A 19,984-nucleotide genomic window follows, 5' to 3' on the forward strand; every position below is an offset into this window, starting at 1 on the left:
ACTGAAAAGGTTATCAAAAAGGAATAAAAAGTTGATATGCAGGGACAGCTGTGAGAATATATTTTTAAAACTTTTTGACATGTCAGTCATTGAAGAAAAGATGAAAGATGCCACATATCAATTAAAATGTGTGCAGTCCAGTCAAAAACTGCAAATTTCACTGAAATCAAGAGAAATGTACCTATAGAAAGCTTTGTCAGAGAGATGCTATTGGTAGCACTGCTGCCTTGAACCCAAAAGAAGGTTCTGGGTTCAAATCCCGGCCTGCGGTCTTTCGTGTACTTTGGGTTCTTCCTAGAGTCTTTAAATATGACCTTGCCTCTTGTCCAATAATAGGCACCTCTTCTCTTGTCACAGCTGTTAAAGTTTATTGGTTTGCTAGTCTTGACCACACTTTTCTTGTAAAATCCTCAGATTTCCCACAGTGTTGAGGTCGTGGTCCTTTTAGAAACTTAATGTTAGCCAGTTGTCGCCCTTCTAAAACCAGTTTCAATTTATTTTGAAGAACCCAATTGTGTCCAATTTTCAACTGTCTGACACAAACTGTCACCATGAAATGAAAGGAAATTGGTTTGGACATTGGTTCATTGAAATCTTGAACCTATCATGGACTGAAAGCTGCTAAAACACCAGCATCGTTTTCCACAGAGAACTGCCTGAGAGAGGACAGACTAAGAAAGAAGCTAAATCGTTTATGCAGTGGGTGACACTGACAAGTCAAATGCCCCTGGCAAAATGTTTAGATCAGGAAAAAAAATGAGCTATGAAGCCACAAAGGTAGAGACATGCTTGGAAAAGACAAGGCAATGCTTCAGACTTTATAAAAATAAAAAAAAAAGTGATCAAGCATGATGATGGTTTCATTATTAGTAGTGCACTGTATAGATTATACACAATGTACAATAAACGCAAACGTAGAAATTTATTAAAGTAATTATTGCAGTGGCATGTTTTCATTCCAATTTAAAAAAGGCTCAAATCATTTTTAAAGCGCCAAATTCAAGCTTATTATGAGTGTAACTAAATTTCAGACCAGAACTGTACGCAGTTATACACACAGCCACTTTTACTGTATTTGCTGTCCTACTGTGAGAATACACAGTTTCGTGTGGACCACTTCTTCCTCTGAGTGCTTTGTAGCTGTGGAAGCAACACAGAGGGGGACTTTTCAAAGTGAATCTTATTATTCTCCTGGTGTTTATTTGCAGGACCACGAGCAGCTGAAGAATGCCATTATTACAAAAGGTAGATGCAAAAATGAGAGATATAAGGAACAGAAAGAAATGCATATAATTTTTTTATTTATTTTTTTTTCTGTGTCTTTAGTGTAACCAAGCAACAGCACCAATCCAAAGACAGAAAGGTGGACTGAACGTGTTCTTGACTGAGGTACAAAACATGAAATAAAAACTATGGACAGAATTTGAAAAATCACAATTTGACAGTTATTTCTCACAAAGAAATTAGATAAATTCTATATAAGTCTGAAACTCATTAGTATGAATGGCCACATGGGAAAACTATCAAGATCACATAGCCATTGAGTCATGGAGAGATGGATGGACAAATGGTTAAATAGATTGATATCAAATTAAAACATAGGTTTTATCTGAAAACTGGACTTTACATTATGTATTTATAAAACTATAATAAATATTTTTGACAAAATAACTAATATTTAAAATATCTCATTTAATATTTAAGATTTTGATGGTTCTACATAATTTGTTTTATTTTCAAACTATATTGATATTTACATAGTGATTCCTTACTGAGAAGAAGAAACAAAAACATTACGGTATAAAGTTCACTAGTGGTGAAAAATTCACAGTAAATGCAACTGGATGCATTGGAGTACACCTTTGGGTAATTTTTAATTTAATGTTAAAGTGTTGGATGCAGGGCTGCACAGTGGCGCAGTTGGTAGCACTGTTGCCTTTCTGGGGTCTTTTTGGACTGAGTTTGCATGTTCTCCCTGTGCATGCGTGGGTTCTTCAGGTTCTCCGGCTTCTTCCCACAGTCCAAAAACTGTTAGGTTAATTGGTCTTTCCAAATTCTCCCTTGGTGTGACTGTGTGTGTGCATGGTTGTCCTGTTTGTTTCTGTGTTGCCCTGCGACAGACTGGCGACCTGTCCAAGGTGATCCCGCCTCTTGCTTGGAACGCAGCTGGAGAAAGGCACCAGCAACTCCCGACCCCACTCGGGACATGGGTGAACAGATGATGGATGGATGGAGTCAGATCCAATGTAAATGTGATTTAGCACTTCTGTACAGGATCAAACCCAAAAGATCTGAAGTCCTCAGATGTTGTTCATGATCAGTGAAAATACAGAGAACAAATAACTACTTAATGTATTTTACTGTCTCTAGCCTTAAATCTCAAAGTACCAAAGCCACCCAAGCCACTACATAAATCATATTGGCTTATTGAATTTAAAATATATGAAATATCACGGATGATAGATAGTTGGTATTTAGGCAAGATGGCACATGGCCATTCTTGTCTGTGTGTGTGTCTGTGTGTGTGAACTACAGAAACAAAGCAAAAAAAGTGAGAAAGAGATTGAAACACACTCACTCTATCATTTGCTCAAACACGCAGACAAAAATATGTTACTGTACTCTACAGCATGTTCGGACTTTATAGGAATCAGCCTCTAACTGTGATTTTTTTATTTTTTTTTAAACAGTAGACGATCCTATTCCTTGTTGATGCAGCAGATGGATTACCTCCCACCAGTCATTTATCAACTGCCATACCAAAACCTGCCTTTCCCCTCTTTGCGCCAGTGAAAAATTGGTTCCAGACCCTCTTTTTCCGCCAGAAAATAAAAATCATTTAGTGTGTCGTCAAATAGGTCTCAATGTGTCGTCCACTGGAGCAATTGAGCAGAAAAAGATTTAGTTTCATTGTCTGTTTCAAGGCACAAAGTGAGGAGGTGTGGATGACAAAAGGCAGGACGAAAACAGAAACTTGATGATCAGTGTAAAGTGAACATAATAGAAAAACTTCCTTAGTTTCCTTTATTCACATCAGCTGGAATTGTATATGCGTCAAACACAATTTATCACACAGCAAAACGGTTATCAGAGTTCAAAAAATGTATTCAAATTAAATACCAAGTCCTGAAGCCACTCTAAAAGTTAATGATTCAAAAAATTTCCTAAACTTCAAAAAAAAATTTAGATAAAACAATGCAATGTTCTTTTTGTACATACAAGGCTTCTCACCGGGCACTTCGACTTCCTCCCACAGTTCAAAAACATGTCTTCAAGATTTATTGGTCTCTCTACACCGACCCCTATTACATCTCTAGTATCATCCAATAAGTTATCATTCATGTTATCTCAGTTTAAACAGACTTTGTATTTTCTATATCCATATCTATAACTAGTAGAGGGCATTCATAGTCGAATGCCCGTTTAAGCAAGCAGAATTTTTAACATATTTGAAAGACAGCATACATAATGCTCATCAGGTCTGAGTAAGTTAACAAAATCCACAGCCGATGGGATAATATGGAAGCCTCCCTTCTGTCAGACTATCCCAGGGCAGCTGTGGCTACAATCCAATAGCTTGCAATCATCAGTGTATGAATATGGGTGTGAATTGGAATGATGTCATTGTAAAGCGTCTTTGGGGGTCCTGAAAAGTGCTGTATATGTCTGAAGTCATTTCATTCATCATTCAATTAATAAGCTTCTCACATCTACCTTTGTAGTTCACAAAGACAGCTAAGACTTTGTCAGAAGGATGCACTGAGGTGAGGGCAGAAGGTCTGGCAGTGGAAAATCCAGGTGGATGATTGGGATTGCGAAAGGAGCATGAGAGAGACAAGCGCAGCAGTTCTCAATCCACTTCCTATTGACTCTCATTGCAGAGAGAACATTATCAGCAATGTAGGCCTGAGGGAATATAAGCCTGGGCTTCTCCCCGAACTTCAAGAGGAACCGTTCTCTGGTCCTCTACAGTAATCAGCTTGAAAATCCAGTTAACTGAGGACATTAAAGCAAGAACATGATGATATGTGCTATAATAATTAGATAATGTATGAACTCCAAATGTTCGGATTGAAAATGAAGGAGATAATTAGAAACTCTGAAGTGATAAACTTTAAAGGAAGCAAGATAAGAAGGGAGTGCTAATCCCTTAAAATTTAATGAAAGACATAAACCTGGCAATACACTTTATAAAGAGCATGTATAAACATTGTGGTAGAGATTGGTGGAGATTCAAATATGTGGCTGGGGTAAAAACTTTGAGAGTATGGAGACTTCCTCATCTGCTAGTCAATTCTAAAATCAGTGAAGTCACCTACCATGAAATGTTAAAGCACATGAAAGATTATTCAGGGGAAGATGTGAGAAAGCAGATCCAACAAATTGTGCTTCCTTCACACCTCAGCAGCCCCACAAGCTGACTGACTCCATGCCAGATTCATGTAGTAAATCAAAGAAAATGAGTCCTGGTCACCAAATACTTAATGTGTTTACTGTATAACACAGGGTACCCTTTACTTTCAGTGGGCCACAATAGAACAATTCTGCATTAAAAGTCTTGATTTTGTTGTTTTTTTATAATACATTTTTTGAAGAAATTTTATTTTATATTGTCACTACCTAAAAGCCAAATAAATTAATTCACCACAGATAAATGACTGATATCACTATGTGTTTAATGAATATCTATATCTGCGTTTTAATTTTCTATTAAATGACTGAAATGAATTAGCTAGTCTTCTCTGTTAAAATGCATAACAAAGCCCTTGTTCTTCATCAGTTGTGTTTTTTGTAGATTTTTAAACACGCTTTAAAATGACAACATGGCATAAATGTTAGCAAAGGCTGGATTGCCTTTCCAACAGCATTGTTATTCACACTTCTGGAACAGAAAATAGCACAGAAACAATCAATGGAGCATGTAATTTATATGTTAATGTCATCACAAAAAATGTGTTGACATAAAGATAAGTTCTCATTTACTTTAAAAAAAAACATGTTTACTTTAAATTTGGCTCATTCATTTGACTGAAGCTGTCAACTAAAAGCTATATCTTGCAGTCACATTTTAAATACAAACAGATAATCCTTTTCCAAAACACACTTTTTTTTTTTTTTTTGGGTGAAATCAGTTCAGTAGCACACATTAATACTTATTGAAATGTCAGTCACACACCGTATGAGAGAAAGAAAGATGTCTGCTTACTTGTTACAGCTGCGTATGAAATGAATCTTTTCTTTTAAGCAATACACTTCCCGATGAGCTCAAAAGATGGCCCTGCTTGCCATTGAGCAAAGCTGCATTTGCAGAGTGAGAGGGAGCTTTGATAAAAGTTTTCTATTACCTTGTTTATTCAAGCAAATCCAGTGTATGAACTGTGCATGTTTCATTGATTCCTGGGAGCTTTTTCAGACATTTAAAAATCATCTCCTTGAAAACAGTTTGCTATATTGTTGCCTGTAAACCAGTGAGGTTTTCCATAGGAAGTAGGATTTATTCAACATAGAAGAATGAGGCAAATATCTGTTCTCCCCACTGCTTAATTTAATACACAACAAAAAAGCTGAAGGGGTGCTACAGCTGGTGTTTTATATATTAAAGATGGAATGATGCAGTTATGTTGTGGGGATGTGATTAAATTAGTCCAGTCATCGGCACTCTGTTACCACCTGCAAAGTTTATGATGAAGGGAAAACTATCTTTTTGATGTACCCTTTAAAACTACAGAGGCTCCAAATGAGGATACGACACAAGATGAGAAACCGCTGGTCCACGAGAAGGACAATATTTTCACAGTAGAAACAAAGATTATGTAATGTAATGCAAAGGTTTGGCACAAAGTCAGTAGGTCATGGAAATAGATATCAATTGGACACTTTTTTCAAGATGTGATCAAGACACTTACTGGTCAATCAATGCAAGAATCATTCCAGAAATTTTGCTTTTGCACCACCCGTGCCTGGGATAAATTCAAGGCTTTATTGCACAGTCAGTGCTTCAAGAAAGATCATGGAAAGAAAGGGGGATGAAATAACCCAAAATTGAAGAATACCAAAGTCACCAAATGGTGAGAAGAAGCCACACAACTGGCCTTTGATTCCAGGCCTTGGGGTCCAGTATCTGTTCCTGGTACAACACACCTGAATCAAATGAATCACCTCAGTATGTAGTCCAGTTCTTCCTGATGAGTTCTGCTAATCATCCGGTTCAGGTGTATTGAAGCAGAGATGGAAAAGATGCCTGACCCTGGCCCTCAATCCCTGGAGTTGAAGGCCCCTGGACTAAGTTTATTACTGTATGACAGTGTGACTGACAGATGTTCATGATTTTCAGTCATATAAATTAAGGCCTCTACTATAGAAGTTATCTTTATGATCTATGTAAATGGGATAGCATTACACTACAACTGACTGAAGTTCAATATAATTATGCATAAACACTGAAGTACTCAAATTTACCTTGGTTTAGAATATACAGAGAGACAAATTTGTACTTTACAGAGCAAATGCTGCACTAAAATAATGCTATGGCAAGATATATTCAAATAAAGAAATGATCTTTTCTATTTGGAAAAGGCACTTTCAGCTCATCTTAGTACAAACTCCATAATATCCCACTGGTCACAATTGTGACCAATCATAACACACAGTTTTTCATGTATTTTTCCACACTTTTTAAAATTATTTCCCCCTTGACTAGTTCAAAGGGCCATCAATGACATCTGATTTTATGTGATTTCATGTCTGGTAGAAAAAAAATGGGTTTCAATGGGTTAAAGAATCTTGGTCCAACTGTGCGAAAAAAGTCAGAATCAATACAAAACTCATTAGTCTACTCACACAGTAATCATGTGTACCAGGAGATCTGCAAGACTGGACAGACAAAGCAAAAGATAAAAGCTTTTTTATATAACAGTGGCTGGAAATAAGAATGAGAGAAACACAAACAATAGATTTACACAGGTGCCCTATATCATAGAGACGTACTGCTATTTCTAAAGACAAAAGAATAGTGAAATTTTAAAAATTAGCTTTTGGATTGCAAATAAATACGAAAACGTGGCGAATCAACACATGATCTCACACACAATCCATCCGTCTCTTCCACATTCTCTTACTTGTTTTTCTTGACCGGGAAAGCTGGTTCACAATTCTCAAAGTACATAGGAAGAAATGATCTGTATATTTTGAATTAAAAGTATGAATCAGAGAAATCTAGAAATAAATTACTGACGTTAACAGGCTGTACTTTGAGTTAAGTGGAAACTGCAATTAGGCTTAGATGAAAAGAGATTAAGAAGCATCATTTTAGGAATTTCAGAAAAAAAAAAACCTTTCAGCCTCTAAAATAGGAAATATTTTTAGCAAGCTTTGGCTACGCTCAGAATATCTCAGGAGGATGGCTATGGTTCATGGACTGTCTGTGTGATTAATTACTGACCAGTTGAAGAACATTTAATAGCCCAACCACAAGATCAAAAGCAGTAAGGAGATTTCAACGGTCTGCACTGTACATCTCTTTGTTTATAACTGTGCACAGGAGGCCAGGGATTTCTGAAGCAAATATTTTATCTTTTGGATTGATCAGAGGCTATTTATTTTCCATTATGGAGTTATGCCAAAATCAAGAAGGAAAGCTGGTTCTCTAAAGCACTGTCCAAGGCCGAGTATTTGGACTGCATGTATTTTCAGTAGGAGATCTAGGATATACATATTAACACACAGGTCAGTGTAAAATGTTGCATTAAGTCACTAAAATAGAGATGGACTTGCCCTTAATCAACTAAAGGAATGAAATTTGGGACATTGTTTTAATGTCTGCCATTCTGGAAAAAAACTGAGTTTAATTTAGTTCTCTAGGTTGTGTTGATGTAAAGTGGTTCTGGAGGTTGAAAGAGAAAGGACTTCATAGTACTGTTAAATACGTAAGACTTTTAAATACATACGTTGAAGAAAATATACAAATATGTAAATGCTCAAGTCTTTTAGCCCGCTAATAATCCTATGTTGTGCTGCAGTCTATTTAAAATCTGAAAGTAATCTCTAGTGTTTGTCATTTTTCATTCACTCATTTAGGAAATTCTGTGAAGGTGGCCACTGACTGAAGCTCTGAGTTTCATAAATTAGATGTGGAAACTCTCCTGTCATAATTTTTGCCCCCAGGTGCATTTACTAAATGAGGGACACTTTAGTAAATGCGTGACAGCCAAATCCAAGAAAGACAGACACAACTGAACAAAATACAAAACTGTTGGGTTCCTGCCAAAGAGCCAGGAAACATATTTCCCAGGGATATGATTTTCAAGACTCTTAAGGTTTTCATGAGCATTAAAATCAAATCATATCCTACCTTAATTTATATTTTCAGTTTAGCCACTAAAATATGAGTAGATCTCCTTTTAAATGTAAAGTGTATTACCATCATGAGACAATTTGGTAGTAACCAGCCTGGAAAAAATATTATTTGACAGAGTAATACAAAGTAACAAAATCAATAACATTCTTTTATCAGTTATTTTATCATTCCTTTCTACATTTTCACGAGTTGCAATTCCTGTTCGGTGATCCTCCTCCAATGATATCTGTTCTTCAGAGAACAAAGATCAAGGTTGCTGTATTGATTGTTTTTTTGTTTGTTGTTGTTTGTTTTTTTGCTGCTTTTGGTGCAAGCTTTCAAACTGAATCAGCTCAGCAAACATTTGTGAGTTCACACACGTCCTCAGTGACAGATAGCTATGACCACGTAATCTGATACTTGATAATTTGTTATTGTGGCTCTATTGATTTGTGTGTAACATGGTGAAACAAGTCTCATTCAGAAGCATTTCCACAGCCTTCAACCTCCCACTTCTCTGCTCATTTAAACAAAATGAGACGCTTTGTATGTTGTCTGAGATGCTGAAAAGACCGAAATATGTGTTTGTGATCTGGAGCAACACGGAGAAATGAGAGCGAAACATGACAATGAATTCACTATATCAGCCATACTGTCGAAGAAAGAAAAGAAAGAAATAAAACCTCCTGCTGATAAGCAAAGCAGTACATTATTCAATCAGTAGGAAATTCTACAAAAGTCATTCTCACCAGGGACTCATTCCAAGACGAGTTGGTATGCTGCCAGCTCAACTTGGAAAAATGGCTTTCTGCTGCCTGAATCACTACAGTAACCTAAACTAATTAAGTACGGAGCCTCAGAGAGGTTTGGATGTCTAAATGTTTCCCTTGACCACTACAGTACTGTCTACAAGCTGTGGTTTGAATAATGACAAACATTTGCAAGCTGTAAACACAATTTGCATACATTTAGTTGCACTTTTCAGACAGGAAGCTAGACTATGCTGTTGTACAATTTCCTTACCTTTTTAAAAACTTAAGCCGTATGATATAATTGGAAAATGTTTTCTGCCTTTGAGCTATTTTATCATCTTCATTTTTCTGTCATTTATGTAACAATAAAGGCTGCCTTGGTAATTGTATTTCAACTCAAAGGAAATCTTTCTTCTACCTTAGCTTTTATGCTTTTAAAGAATAATAAGATCTTATCACCAAACTGGGATTTCAGTAAAATTAAACTTTCAACTGGTTTTTGCAAATGTTTGTAAAACGTTCAAAGTTTTCTGTGTCTTTAACAAAGAAGCCTTTCATCATAATTATTGTTGGCTGTTTTATTGTAATGAAAATAAGAGTCAAACACTCCACTCAACTGCGTCTCACCCACAGAGGAAAAAAATAAGCTCTGCAGTTTGACAGTAAATAAAGCAAATTAGAGCTTCCTTTGAATTAGAATTGTGAAGGGTTTTAACTAGATAATGAGAGCCTCTTAACACTTAAGCAGTAAAGCAAGTAATTGCTTTTTCATGGACTCATATTTTGAATTTCCATCATGTGGTGAGACTAACAAAATCCAATCTCACGGATAGCAATTAAACTCTTCAGTGAACTTCTGACATGGTTCAGTTCCAGCGTAATCGCATAACTTACTGTGATCCATACTTAATTTCCCTTCAGGATGTCAGGAATGTCTTCAGTGTGTAGAATAGCCTCTGTTCTGTTAAAGGCATGTCCTGCTGTCATGTTCGGTGTCGGCAGTTATGAAGATGACTCATTTGCAGTGACGTGCGAGTACACTAAGAAAATATATTTGCAATTTAGTTGCCGTTTTTTTCTCACAGAAAAATTATGTCAGGAAGTACAATACTGGTAAACCAAAGGGACATAATTCCATGTTTATTTTCTTAGAAGTGTGTTATTTGCAATTTCAGGATTATAAAAATCTGCTGATTCACAGATTTAACAAACGTAATAAATACTGTTGCATTCCCAGCACTTTCTTTTCTGTAACTATTCTCTCAAATACATTTTGTCTCAACAAATGAATCTTCTGTTTCAGATTGATTTCAACATTTCCAGCAACTAAATTTGTATAGAACTGAAATTAAGTGCTTCATGTAAGTCTGGATTCTCGATGCCACTGAAACTCTTTGCTTCTTCAGTGAGTCTCCACACACTCTCTGTAAAGGAAACATGCATGCTAATGCTGTGACATGCATTTTGAGAAGCCTTAAAAGATTAAAATCCAAACTAATAATTAGCCTTTGCATAATTTTCAGCTGATTGCAGTGCTTAAAAATGTTGTGAATTCTGTTTTTGTTTATATATACATAAAACAAGCTGGAATTGATCATTGACATATAATTTATTGCATTGGGTAAAATATAGCAATTATCCTCTCATTATGATGACATTTATTATTGCAAACCTCCAGAATCTGGCTCCATGTTTTCTGTTTCTGTTGTAGTTTCCCTATCTCAATGTTGGATGCCTTGAAGTATGATGCAGTAATGTTTCAAAATATGACTGATTGCATTTATTGTGCACTGTACAGCTGAACAGCTGGGTTTTGCATAGCTAAACCCAGCTGTTCCTGTGAGGGCCAACTTTTGATACTACATAAAACTAAATTTCAAGCTATATCTTCATACGGTTAGATTTAAAGCCAAAAATAAAGTATTGAATTGTTATTATAATTCAGAGTGCTCTTCAGAACTTCCCCAAAAAAGAAGAAAATAGTGAACAATATGTATATAAAACATTGCATAAAAGGAACGTGAGTTGAAAAACAGACTAAAAAGGCAAACATAGATCGATGGTTCAAACTGTTAATTAGTCAGATTGATGATCAAAAGCTGCAGTAAACAACATTTCAGTCCTACTACTAGCAATAGCCAATAGTTTTTGCCCATCACATGTTTTTGGGGCATTTGTTCAAGAGCTGAGGAGCATAGAAAATAAATGCTGCCTCACCTAGTTTAGCTCTGGTGTTTGCAACACTGAGTAAGCAGGTCTCTGAAAACCTGAGAAAACCTGAAAAGCAAGAGCTTTTGTGCTTTACCACAAACAGCAAAATTAAACAATCTACTCTTTGAAAAGCAGAGAGCTGGTTTAGTGGAAGAGAACAAAGAACTGGTGTGTGTTATGATCCATTTTCACAATGTTAGTTAGGACTTTAGCATTTTGGATTGAGTGGACTGCAGCTGCCTGTTTTAGTTTTGAAAAAGTCCACTAATTACTTATAATCTAGATTAGTTTTTGTTTTCTTGTTTTTTTCACACATACACAAACCCACGTCATTCCACCAAATATGGATTTCTGAACTATTCCTGAGTCAAAATATTAATTTTGGTGTTCCGAAATTAATATGAACTTGTTTTCTTTGCGTTACTTGAGGTCTGAAAGCACTGCATCTTTTTCATTACTTTGACAATTTCTCTTTTTGTGAAAATAATAAATTTTTGCTTGGAATTTTGGAGACATGTTGTGAATAGTTTATAGAATAAAAGAAATGTAATGTAAAATCACACAAACTGATCATTTTTAGTGATCCCTTAACTTTCCTAAACTTGCCCAAGCTGGCTTAAACTATCCTTCTGAAAAACTGCAATCTTCATAAACCATTATAAGAGAATTTTATGATTTCTTGACATTGCATATTTTTTAGGACACTCACTGTGAGTAAAAAAAAGTATTGTTTTATATTTGTATGCCATTTATGTTTATGCAATATGTTTATATGTAGTTCATCCACAACTTCAACTTGTAACATACTGTGATATATCTCTGTGTTAATAGGTGTGACAGAGTATTTTAAATCCATACCCAGAGGTAGAGAGGGCTATGTTCATCTAATCTTCCTGCCTTTCAGAGATAAAGGCTTGCATTCAGCCTTATAACACCAGAACTGAGTCAAGCACAGGAGGGATCCAAGCAATGCTTTTGATTTCCTGCAGTCTCCATTTTTAATACAAGTCTGAGTCACTGTGCGATGACTACCATATGCCTGCTTGCCCAACAGCAAGAGCAGATTTCATTGCTGAACTGGTTGCTGCTAACAAGCTGCTGCTCCTCTCACACCGCTCCTTGTTTCGCAAATGTGTAGTTGTGGTTGTGTGTCCATGTGGATTTAAATTTCTCTTACTGTGTGCGTGACCCTGAGTGACTTGTTTCCAATAAAAAATGAAATCCATTGCAGGGGATTTTTTTCCCCCTCACAGCGAACCATTTTCTTTTATTACTTCACCTGCACTTCCTTGAGCCACGGGGTGTGCTCCCATGCTGCAACTCGCTGAGAAGTATCGGCAGCATCTATCTTGTGGACAGAAGTGCTGAGTGGCTTTTATTTCTCAGCAGACCACATAAAAACCATAGCAATTAAAAGCTATTGGGTCATTCGACTTTGTAAAGGGAGGAAAAACAGTGGACTGGCATGAGAAGAAAGAAGAGAAGCACATGATGCTGAAAGAAAAAAAAATTAACCTGAGCTGATGAGGCTTAACTGCAAAAAAAAACCTCTGTGTTAGGCATTTTAGATGAAGACTTAGAAATTACAAAGTCTGAAAAAGACTGAGCTTTAAGATAATATGTTCACAAAGAGCTCTAACCTGCAGACAATTTAAAGTACATAGATCAGGGGCCACTAAAGTCTCAAGTTTTAACTTCTCCTTATCTGATTTTGGTTGAATATTTATGAGTACGTCTTTTGTGCAAATCATTGATCAAGAGATCAGCATTACAATTTTATGTGATCTTTATTTCAGATCATCTCTTGAAATTCTGCATTCCATTGAGAGAAACTTGCTTAAAAGATGAAATACTCAAGTACAGAAATATGTGTCCATTGTTGTAAATGGCCATGGTCTCTTTGCAGGATTCAATAACAGCAAATCAGAGGTGTTAATATGAAGGAAGTTCTCGTTAATTAAAATTGATGTTGCTCATTCTCCAGCTGCATTTTATAAATGCAACTGGAGAAATTCCTTTTAACAGGAAACTATAAAACAGTTGCAGATCAGTACATGGATTTTTGAAGTCAGAGGATGGATATCAATTTCTCAAAATTATCAGTTTTCCTCTGTTCAACTCATGAACCCAGATGAAAATCGACAATTAACTGTTGCCTGCAAAAGTTTCCTGTCCAGATATTTTCTTAAAATAATTATTTAAAAAGGGAAATAAATTCCGAAACGAATATATTAAGTTATTCAATTATACACACAAAAAAAGTTTATGCTTAATTTTTCCGAATCAAAATTTCCCTACTTTACACGTAAGATTGAAATGAAGAAATGCAAATGAAACAAAATCTGTAAGGGGGCAAATATTTCATAACAACATATCATGAGTAAGACAGGTCAGGAAGAACCAGGGGTTAACAAGAACATTACCTGCTATTATGTGCCTCACTGGAAAGCAGCCTGGCCAAAAGAGGAAAAAGAAGTTGGTAGCTAAGAAAAATAAAGCTCCTCACAATGTATGAAGGATTTTACCTTCCAACTTGTTACTGTAGTCAAAATCTCAAAGTAAAAATTGAAAATATTGAGAAGGGAGATTAAGAATAAGTGGACTAACATTCAAGGTGGGATCTTCCACATCAAAGCTGAACTGACAAATTGTCAGAAGTAAGATGTTATAAATGAAGCCGATATTGTATAACTAAAGAAAAGTCGGATGAAAATTAACAGCGTGCTATGTAAGAAAAATGTCACAGAGATTTCTGATTCAGTAGGATAAAACAAATTGGCCCCATCAAGACATGTTTCTCTACTGTTTGAATTATAACAATTCAGTGTCAGTATTTCAAAATGTGGATATTTTGAAAATAAATCAATAAATGGATAAATAAGTAAACTTTCTCAGCAAAGTATATGTAGACAAATTAAAGTTTAACAGAAAATTAATGCAAGAAAGCTTACAGTTAGATCAGGATTTTATTCACACTTCATTTAGTTGTAAGCCAAAACAAAGTTCAGCTTTTCAACTGTTTTATGTAGTAATGACATTATTCCTAAAATTAAAGTCAGTCCAGGAGGTGCTCCTGTTGCTGCTCCAGTGCAAACTGGTTTCTCCTTCTAAGCACTTAGTTTGGAGTTGCAGCAACACAGTCCAGCAAAATTAACTAACACGTAACTTACAAGCATCTATAATTACTCTAAATCAAGAAAAATGCATCAAAAATCTTAAAATCCTTGACCGTGTCTGTGTTGTGTATCTACATTGTACTTCTCAGTGCTCTAACAAAATTTTCTTCCATTTCTCTCTATGGTGATGGTGTTGGATTTTTTTCTGTCCTTTAACAAACTTTCCTCACATACCTTAATCTTTGTCATCTTTGCCTCTCCAGATTTTTGTCTCTGTTGGTCTTTCAAAGTCTACTTGTCTTTGTGTCACTTTCTCCCTGCTGACAAGACAGTTTCAGTGTATTCAAATGGAAGTTAAGGACAGCATATTGCATTATTCAAACCCCTCAACGACAGGCGGAGCAAGGAACAACGGCAGGCAAATATCTATTAAAGCAGGTTATTTCCTGTGCCAAGCAGTCCAACGAACATCACGGAAAAAAAGCTGCGACACCTCTGAGGCGTTAAATAAAATTCATGCAGCAAAGTTTGACCCTTACAGGGTAGAAGCAGTTTAGATAACAATTAGATTAGCATGTTAAATGAAGAAGACTGACATGACAGTTTTCCAAGCACACAACATGGCACCATATTGCACTGTGATCGAAAGGCAAAAGAGGTCAGTCACTAGTCAGTTACTGCGTGAACTTTAGCAGAAATTACTTATTCCACACGTTCTCCTGGAAAATCTAACGAATGAAACCAATATCCTGTACGGTTCAAAGCAGAACACACAACGAACTGTCAGACAGCCCTCAGGTCCAAACACTGAGATTCACATTTGGTACAGGTGTAGGAAATGTAACTATATTCCATGTCTAAATTTGACTCACTCTTTTTTTTTTTTTTTTTTTTTTTTTTAGAGACTATTGAGTTTAAGTTTGCAGCTCTGGAGGTTTAAAATCTGTTAAGTAGCTACATAACTCCATATCTGAAAAGGGAATAGCTGTACAGCTTGTCATTAATAAACAAAGATCACAAAGACCAATTCCAAATATGCTTTAAACTCTCTTTACTAAAGATACAAGTACATCATTTACACTGGGTTTTTTAAAACAGCTATTTTATTCTCATCCTTACTTTGCACACTTTTTCCACTGAATATATTTATATCTTTGTGCATTATGCATAAGCTTAATTTATTATTAATATCTTTATTGATTCATAAAATCACATAGTCATTTTGTTATCAGAAATATTGAAAAAAAGCAGCTTATTAATTATGGCACTCTTTCTGACCTTTTGATGTAGTGATCCGTTTAGACCATAGGGAGGAAATTCATGTGATTTCATCCAATGGGAACAAACAGCTTGCCAATTGCCTTTGGCTATCTTGTTGTGCGAGTAAGCACACTGTTTCCCATGGCCAGATCAATGCCTCTCGATTAAGGCTGCCTGGGTCTCCAAAAGCATAAGCTATTTTCCTCTTTCCTGCTTTTCCAATTCATATTTAACAAAATAATACACGTAAATACAAATTTGAATGGAGTTAAAGTCATGCTGCTACACAAAAAGATAGATAGGGTTCACAGACAGACAGAAAGCATCCACCTTATGGTATTTAGCACAAATGTCAGATAGTGCAGAGTCCCACTTAAAAATCGATGGGCATTTGCAACAATCAATACCTGGTTCCTATGAGAAGCAATTAGAAAGGCAAACCATGTAGTGCGTTCTGCCTCATATTCTCTATTGTGAGGTCAAAACACCACTTAACACTGCTAGAAAATCAGTTTGAGGAAAAACATCAAACAACATAAGTTATTGTTGAATATAAAAAACCAAAGGAGTCAAAAGACAGCTGATGTCTAGAATGAGCTTTGGCTTTCAAGGATTTTTTTTCTAAACAGAAACTCAGAGAAATTTGCATAGTTTCTCCTAATCAGTTCAAATAAACTTTTCACTCCATTTTTCTTTTTATGTCTACATAAAGAACAAATTAAGATAAACGTTGGCTTTTACCCTCTTATGCATTGGTCCCATTTACTGTTATACTGTTCATTACAAAATGAATCATTAAGTCATTTGATCTCGACAGTTTTCAGAGTTTTTTCCTTGTTAAAAAAATCTACAATTAAATTGGGCTTTCAAGTAGCTGTCTGCTGTGAGCACCGTGATCATTTTGATAATTTTCCATATAATTTGACAGGATTTTTTTTATGTTGTGGGAAAAGTACTTCATTTTTTTAATAAATAGCCCTCTGCTGGGGCCCATTTTTATCACTGATGGTAGATTTCAGACACTGTCTCATACGCTTGTCTTCTTGGTAACCAAAATATCTTCTGGGTCATTGTGGACTGTGCAATGATGGGAATTATGGTGTTTAAATCAACAGTATTACTAATGGCGTTAACCCTTTCAGTAATAGGTGATCTAAAGAAATACTCTTCCGCCACTATTATATAGTTATATTTACTGATAATAAAATACAGTGCAGCCATGTTACAATAATTCAGTACACTGAAGGTTACAGCTTTCTTTTGACTGGAAGATGAGGACAAAAAAACAGTCATAAACGCTTAGGAAAATTTAAGTGGTTATTGACACCCAAGTACAGACAGACTAGGGCAAGGATTCACACACAAATACAAGCACAGTGTAATCACCCTGCAGTTCAAAAGTCCTTACTCTCTTACTGTAGTTCAGAAAACAGGCTTCCAGACCACTCAGCTCTTCTGGTTCTAGTCTACACTGAATTCCCAGAACCAGAACCTTATGTGGAGAAGGAGGTTTTTCTATTGTTCCTCTAATTTAGAACAAACTGAAAAACCTTTGATGCACAGAGATCCTTCAAGCAAGGCTAAAGTCCCACCTATTTAGAATTGATTTGGTTAATGATAACTTGTACATATATTAATATATTTTATACATATTTGATGTTGATTAATCTTGATGATTTTGTTGTCCATGTTTATTGCTTGTTTCACTATAGGTTACTGTTTCGTGTTTTTTATGATGTAAAGCACTGTAAACTGCCTTGTTGCTAAAATAGGCTATATAAATAAACTTGACTTTGAAGTAATTGAAAAGGGAGTCAGAGTTATAGAGAGCCCAGGTAATACAATGGTCACATTTGTGGAAGTACAGACATTATTCTTCTATAAAAGACACAAATGGCAGCCATTTATATGTAAAATGTAATTTTTTTCCTGGAACACTGTTACAGGATAAAAATTGCCATTTTAAGTGCTATTTGAATCTCACTAAGCACCTCTCAATGTCAACAAAACAAGTTGCTAAGAACAACGGTGTGGATGCTAACAATTGCAGTCTCTAGCTTGAGTACTGGGGTGCTGTGCAACTATTTACCATAGTCACATGTAATCACACACTCACATGGACACACATTCAAATGTCAATGTAAATTAAATCCATCTGACTGACATGACTCAGGCAGAATAAATCCCCAGCATGTTAACAACTTATAGGTAAATGAAAACAGCTAACTAGAAAAAAAAAATCACAAGTTGCACATCAGTGTTAGCATAAGTTCAGGCCCGGTTGACAACCAGATGAAGTGGCAAACGTCACATCAAATGTCCATTAGAGACAGCAGAGCCAATCAATGAGCACGTGGATGGTCGAGAGGGACACAGGCTTCAGCTTGAGAGGCTATTTATCACTGGGACCGTAATGTATTTAAGATACTGTATCATCGCTTTTTGTCTATGGGCTGCACAGTGGCACAGATGGTGGCATTGTTGCTTTGCAGCAAGAAGATTTTGGGTTCAAATCCTGGCCCTCGTGACTCCACTAGGGATTAGTGTGTAGAATAAAGGATGGGTGCTTTTGAATAGTAAACACTGCAGGGAACCAGGCTGGCCTTTTAAAAAAGTGTTGGGGATATATCCCTCAACTGAACCTCCTCCTTTGGGGTTGTGCATTACAACCATGCACAACCCCAAACTCTGTTGAGGCTAATGTGAGTTCGGCGAACACCAAACGTCTGAGGAAGCACACTTGACAGAAAACAGAAAGGTGGGTTTATAATTTAATTGCAATTTTTTTGTTTTATTTACAGCAATATTGGTAAAGCAAACAGTAATGTTTCAAAATCTAGCAAATTAATTTTGGCTCACCAAATAAATACTTTCTTAAAAGGAAAACCCAGCTGTTATTAAGCTGGCTACCTTCGATCAAGCTGGTTACCTTAATACACAATTTCTATTAGCACTAGTAGATGGCACACAATATTTGACTTCAATAATATTTCAAAATTGATTGAATTTTGCTTCAATTAAACTAAGAAGCACTCCCAATGGCAAGAGTAACAGTCCCAACAAAAGATATCTGAATGTGCTATTAAATGGAGACACAATTCTGGAAAACGAAAGCCTTTAATTTTCCATTAAGTAACTTGATTTGTGTGTGTGTGTGTTTTTGTTTTGCTTTGTCTGTTATATGTTAATTTAGGTATTTTGCTGTTATTGTGTTTACAGCTAAATTTAGCATTCTTAGAGATTGTGCAGAAGGCAACTGGATTCACTGGTACAATAGGATGTCCAGTTTCCATTTGTTCAAGCATTTATACTTACCGCTACATGACTGTTAGAATTTATGCCAAGACGAGACTATCAAAAACGAATAATTGAACATTACAAAGTCATCAGCTATATTCTATTTGACAATTCTTTGACATTCAAAAGGCTCTTCTGCCCCAGGCCATCTTTGCTTCTAAGTAGGGAGCTGTACATTTCAAATGACTTTAAAAGAAAGAATAGAAAGTATCACATTACTAATGCTGTGTGAAAAAAAATGGCTTGATAAAAACTGGAAGGCAGAACTCAGGACAAGTGAAAACTAAGCTGCATGGAAATCATGAAGGGATCCCATAATTCAATTACGTACGCTGCAGCAAATGTTAAAAGTTAAAATATAACCTCACTGGAGTCAGCTATACAGTTAACCTAATGCAGACCTATGGTGTTATAAATTAGTAAGACATATTGCACACTGTGAATCTAACTGCTCATTAAATGTGTGCTTCACTGGCAGTGTTGCTAAAGGGGGGTATACAGGGACAGAGGTTGGAAACAAATGGACTCTGATTACCTGAGAGACAAAAAAAAATAGTCACACAAGATGAAAATTTAAACAGCAACCCAAAGCTGAATGAAGCTATGCTGGAACCTTAAGTGAAACTTTAATTTGGGAGATGAACTGCAACAATGCAAATCTTAAAAAATTCTGACATTGCCCATTGTTTCTCTGACCGTTTTGCATATTTGAATTTCTCATGCCTCAACAAAAATAAAGACCATAATTTAATTAAGGAAGTTGGGAGAATGTAACAAAGAGGTTATTAAATTAAATATGGATTTATTACACAACTCTATTTCCATTCCTATTTTCTGTTTTTGTGCAGGTCACATTTATCCTACTGAATGAGACCACATCAATTAGGGAATTGAATTTGTATTAATGCCGTAAACAAGCTCTGCAACAATGCTTAAGTTGGCAGCATGTGTCAGAGTAACATCCACTTCTGACGCAGGACATATGATTACCGAGCAAATTTTCTCAAACCATT

General features: G+C 35.9%; 1 protein-coding gene across 4 annotated transcripts in view; it reads right to left on the reverse strand.

The window, feature by feature from the left end:
- Nucleotides 1-19,984, reverse strand: part of tnr (tenascin R (restrictin, janusin)) — a 161,706-nt gene that overhangs the window by 91,973 nt on the left and 49,749 nt on the right. The gene's annotated exons all lie outside the window — the stretch shown is intronic.

This window comes from Poeciliopsis prolifica, unplaced genomic scaffold, assembly GCF_027474105.1.
Source record: "Poeciliopsis prolifica strain line A6 unplaced genomic scaffold, Auburn_PproV2 SCAFFOLD008, whole genome shotgun sequence".
NCBI lineage: Eukaryota > Metazoa > Chordata > Actinopteri > Cyprinodontiformes > Poeciliidae > Poeciliopsis > Poeciliopsis prolifica.